Below are 6180 nucleotides of genomic sequence, written 5' to 3'. Positions count from 1 at the left end.
TCTGCAAACAGCAAAGAGTTGGCACATGGATTTTCTGAAACATTTTCAGCACCTCAAGGGAGTGAGATGCTCAGTTCTCCATGACTTTCAGTCACTGTTTGCACCAAATTCTTGTTAAATCCTTTTTAAACTCCTTACAAATTCCCCGAGTGGCACACAGTGAACCACACCATGGCCAGAACAGCACAGGCCTTTGCAAGATATTCCTGACAGAATGAGCAGCATTGTCAGTGTTTTATATCTGGTAGAAGGAGACCAAAAAAAATAATGCATGAGAACAAACCAGAGGAAGTGAAGTGGGATGGCTCATTGCTCTAAAAACACAACAGAAATGTAATAAAATATTTATGATTAAGGCAAACCCATGGCAGGTGAAAAAAAATCCATCAAAACTGACAGTAGGAATCTCGACAACATCATCAAGCTGAGTTAAATATCTGTGAAACTCCAAATTCACAGATTTGAAAGCGAGGAAAGCAAACCTGCTTTTTCTGGGTCAAAGATTTATAATTTATGGGCACAACAACCCATCCATGATCTGTTAATTCCTGTGTGTCACTGTGTCCTCAGGCCCAGCCATTCCCTCAGGGGCACCAATATATTCCGTGCTTGTGACCACACACATGATCACAAGATGGAGAGGGAGGAAGAAATAGAGAAGAAATCAAACCATCAGACTTTATTCTATTTTTTTTTTTTTTTGTAATGAGTCTTTGAAGAATGATCAGACATAAAGAACAAAAGGGGAAAAAAACACTTTAACATGTTTTTTCTTGTGCTTTCTGGAGTTTCTTGTATCCACACCAGAGGTTTGTGCTCCCTTTATGAAGTTCTTCATTCAAAGCACCTAAAAGTATTTTCTCCAATGCATTCCATATTTAATGGAACTAAATTAATGGTTGGACATTTCACTGAAGTTATAAGAAAAGTCCTATAATAACTTTTATTAAAAAGAGTTCTGATTAAGATAAACAAACAAACAATGCTGCAAGTTATAACTAATATAAATTGTCTGGGTTTGGGTTTCCTTTCCTGCTCCACTTCAGGCTCCTACATCTGAAATTTTATTGTCTTGCTTCAGTTTAGCATTAGTGATTCTGCTAGACACAAAACCAACTCATTGAAATATGAGATCATGAGGAAAGAGTTATATTATAAATTACAATTCCAGAACAATTACTAAAAAAAAAAAGTTTGAAATTATGTTTATTTAACTACTTTTATAAAAGTTTATATACAAGAATAACCTTCAGCTTGTGCAATCCTTATTTTTGACTTTTGACATAACTTGACATATTGATAGCACATAAACATTTCCTTAGAGCTGGTGACACCTTATTTTGTACCTACCACAAAATCAGTATTTTGCACACATTGCAAATCTATTTCAGGTACATTAGCATTAAATTCCATTTTAAGCAGCATTCTGAAAAAAGGGGGAGAAAGAAAGGAAAGAATGAAGTTTCCCCAGTCCAAGGCTAATGCTGTCTGCTTAATCAGCCTCTTCCAAAGAGATTATGCAAACCTGTCTAGGAAAAAAAATAACCTTAAGTGTAATTACCATAAAAATATCTTATTACCAAACAGAAGAAAGTGCTCACAGCTGCCCTCTCCAACATATGATTAGGAAAAATTTGCGCTCTAAAGTCTAGGATTTATTAGCTTAACCTTTTTTTATTGCAGGTTTCATTTAAACTTCAAAACACTCAAATAACCATTTATATTGGAACTATGTTTTGAAGCTCTTTTCTCTTCTCATGGGGCGAAATTATTACAAGACTTCTGCCTCCCATATTTGCATGTTCTTGGTGAGCATTCACTTGCTTTTGTTGAGATAGGAACCGATCTGAGGAGAATTCTCTCTGCACAATCTTTCAAACCCCTGGCACAGCACTGAGCTATTTAAACCCAGCAGTGATTAACTGGAATTGTGGAACAGATAAAACACTGAATATCACATCAGCTTTATAGCAGACAAAGCTTCAGAAGTGCAACTGACTTACTGGCACTTTCAAATAAATTTAAACTGCTGGAATAAATATTTGGATTCCAGAATTTAGTTTACTGCTGCTGCTCCACTTCAAGCTTCCAGATTTGTGTGTAAATGTTTGTGTTTAGGCTATTGAATATCAAAACCAGCAAACACTTTTATATGAGTTTTTCCTGACCTCCTAATTCATTTCCAGTCTCACACAAACAAACCCAAAACCCTCAGTAGTAGAAGATTAACTCTCTGGTTCACTGTGCATTCCCTCCCTGCAGTGACATAAATGGAAATTTTAAAGCAGCATTTTCCATCTGTGGTCACAGCAAAAATTGAATTGAGAGCTACTAAAATAGTGAATGATGGAGTTGTCATAAAACAGAATTTAAATGCAGTCTGTAGAAGCAGAAAAGGGCTATTTTTTAGTTCAAAGAAATAAACACACACAAAGAATATTTGTTTGCATGGAAAATGCTGAAATTACTGAAAATTACAGCAGTGGGAAGGTCATTAATGTACATGGCACTTATTTCACCCAGGGGCTCTCATTCAAGCAGCACATTGATGACAAATACCAGGTATTTGGTATAACCATAATAAATGCTGACTGAAGTATGAAACTGATGATTTTTAGGTCTTTTTTTTAAGCATAAAACCACAGAATGGTTTGGGTGGGAAGGGACATTCAAGACCATTTTGTTCCAACACCTTCCTCTGGGCCAGGTTGCTCCAAGACTGACATTGAGCCACAACTTCCACCCTCATAGCCAAAAATTTCTCACTCATATCCCATCTAAACCTCTCCTCTCAGTGTGAAGCCATTTCCCCTTTTTCTGACTTCCCAAAATTCCCATCCCAGCCCTTTTGGGGGCCCTTTGGACACACAAAGGCCCCAGTAAATCCACCCCAGAGCCATTTTGTCACTGTCGTATTTTATGAAAAATCCCTTTGCCCGGATTTTTCTCCTGAGAAGCTGAGAGGCCTCAGAAACAAAATGTAAACAATAATTATCTAATTGCTTGGAATGTGGTTTGGAGGTTGCTTACCAACAGGTGCATCTTTGATTGGTTCCATGTGAATTGTTTTTACTTAATGACCAATCCCAGTCCAGCAGTGTTGGGACTCTTGTCAGTCATGGGTTTTTATTATTCATTCCTTTCTAGCTTTCTGATGCCTCCTTCCTCTTTCTTTAGTGTAGTTTTAGTATATAATTTTATTTTAATATAATATCATAAAATAATAAATCAACCTTCTGACAACTTGTAGTCAATTCTCATCTCTCACCTCATCCTGGGACCCACAACAACACCGCAATAATTTATAACCACACCATTTTGCTGCTTGGATGAAGGGGAGAATGCTGCTCTGGATCGATCCAGCTGTGACCTGGGCACAGGAGAGGACAGAAAAACCATGAAAGATTTATTCCTGACAGAACCAATTAGGCCTGGCAGTGCAGGAAAGGCCCTCGTTAGTCACATGAATTAATTCCTTACTCACGCCGTCGGCACCAGGAAATTCATTCCAGCAGCCCAGGCTGGGTGCGTGAGGGAAAAAAACCCACTGAGAGCCCAGGCAGAAGCACATCTGTCCCAAAAAACCACTGGAGAAGGGAATTCACATGATTTGAACACAGAATTCAAGATCTTGCTTGTCCAGGAAGCTGCTGGAATTTAATTTCAAGTAGATGAATAAACCCAGCGTGTTCGGGCCTGCTGAGGCACCAGGCCCGAACCATCTCTTCGGGCTTTTATTTTACTTGCCTTTCCCTCTATACTTGCCTTTCCTCCTAGAAAAACTTCAGAATACTAAAAAATCTCCTAAAATATACAGAAAAGCATACAGAAAAATATTTTCTGCCAAATATCCAGTTGATCTAGGAGAAAACTGCAATGCTTAGTTGGCATAAAAGTTGCCTTTTTAAAGGCATGAAAAAGTGCAAAACTTTCCTTTGGCTGGAAAGCAAAAATTTTACTTACCTTTCCCTCTATACCTGCCTTTCCTCCTAGCAAAACTTCAGAATATTAAAAAATCTCCTAAAATACACAGAAAAACAAACAGAAAAATATTTTCTACCAAATATCCACTTGACCTAGGAGAAAACTGCAATGCTTAGTTGGCATTAAAGGCATAAAAAAAGTGCAAATTTTTGCTTTGGCTAGAAATTATCTTTCTCATCTTAATATATATTACAGAAATTTAAACATTGGGTGAAATAATAGCTCTTAAAAGTTATCTGAGTGGTGACACTTGTGTTTGTGTTTCTTCCAATCATCTCTTGCCACACAGCCACAGGAAGCACAGCCCAGTGTTTGTCAGCTGCAAGGAATATTTCTGCACTGTTATTTCAAATTTAGGTGATGAGCAATGCCAGCTGATGAATTCCAGTGGGGAAATATCTTTAAAATCTGACATCTAAGTGCTGAAGAGCCTTGGTGTGTCTGGGGCAATGTTGTTCCTCTGAATTTGTGTCAATCCTCTGTGCACACTTTAATTTAAAGGGTTACAGTGAACCCTCTGTTCTCCTGATTTAGGAACCTGTGCAGACATCAAAGCAGGCAGCAGGTTTAATTAGACACTTAATTATAGATCAGGATGGTAAGGAATGCATTTGGGAAATAAAAACATGATTTTCAACCCCAGTCAAATGCCAGTGAACAGAGTAACATGGGCACAACATCGGTGCCCTGTGCCCTTCAGGTAACTCATGAAAAACAAAGCTGGAGTTGGAGTTTTGGGTTTGGTGTTTGGTTGTTTTTTGGGTTGTTTTTTTACTAAAATAGAGACTAAATATTTTTAGCTTTCAGGTCTGGCACATGGAGTTCTGTGGACAACTTCTGCCAGGGACTCACCGCCCTCACAGGGAAGAATTTCTTCCTCATATCTAATTTAATCCAAATTGTTATTCTCCTCACATGGATTTATCCTCTCGTTCCGCAGGAAAGGAAGAACTGAAGGTGTTTGGAACTCTTCTCTCCTGTCTGTGTTATCTCCCTTTCATAAAGTAAATTTAATTATGTGTTTTGTCTATTGCTGTTTGTAAATTCCATGCCTGTTTTTATTTCTTGCTACAGATTGCTTTCATATGCAGCTTCATTAACATGGTTTACGCCCTCCACTAGAATAATTAAATTATTATTAAATAAAACAGGCCTTTGTTATATAAGGTACCAAGTCAGTTTTCAAAATAAGGGCTGGGAATCATCCAACTGCAATTATGTTCTACCTACCTAAATTCTCTTTGTAGTTTTAATTAAAATACATTATCCAGGATGATTTCACCTCCTATTTTAAGTTCTTGTACAGCACTGATGAAGGGAAAAAAATCATCTCTGTAAAGGAATTGCTCTATTTTGTGGGCTCAAATAGGGAGAATAAATGGTTTTGTGTTATCCTAGCATGCAATGAGAGATTTCAGTAATCTCTAAAATTATCTTTAAAGTAAGATCTATTGTGTTAGAGTGAAAAAATGGGAAATTTAGAGTACTTTATCACTGAGAAGTGTTCTTCCTACAAGTAAAAAACACTAAGGGAATGCAAGTCAGAGATAGATGAATGCCCTTGAACAATGACAAATAAAATAGAAACACGGGGTGAACATAAGCTTTGCCACAATAACTCAGCAGCTGAGAAATGCCAAAGGAAATAAGAATCTGAGGAGAAGCAGAAACCATCTCCAGAATGATTAGGCATATTTATTAATAAATGAGACTGATAAATCAGCTAAATGGGGAGGAGCACTGGTAATGCAGGGTATTTTGGGAGACATTTAACACTGTGGAGTTTTCTTGGGAATAAAATGCTTTTTTTTTCCTTTTAAGGTTCTTTGCAATCTCAGAAGATTTCTAAGCAAGCTCAGGTAATCAGAGAGACTGTTTAACCTGCTTTATTAGTTATTAGCACTGATTTTGGTCTTTTTAAATTTTTTTAGCTATTCTGTGAATCAGCATCCAGTCCTTGCAAGAATTCCAAGTCACAATCCAAAAGGGAAACCCTTGTATTAATAAATTCCTCACTCAAATTCCAGCACACAACGATGTCCCCCGGGATATTGTGGCAGTGAGGAGTCCCCAGGAATTCTGTGGAATCAAAATGAGTTACAGAAGATATTTTCAAACAAAACCATCTTACTTCTCTTCTTCTTAGAGTTGTTCTGCTCCCAGAGAAACACAGAGGTATTCCCAGGAATTTCTGAA

Source organism: Zonotrichia albicollis, chromosome 22, assembly GCF_047830755.1.
Source record: "Zonotrichia albicollis isolate bZonAlb1 chromosome 22, bZonAlb1.hap1, whole genome shotgun sequence".
Taxonomy (NCBI): domain Eukaryota; kingdom Metazoa; phylum Chordata; class Aves; order Passeriformes; family Passerellidae; genus Zonotrichia; species Zonotrichia albicollis.
Note: the sequence above shows the minus strand (reverse complement) of the source record.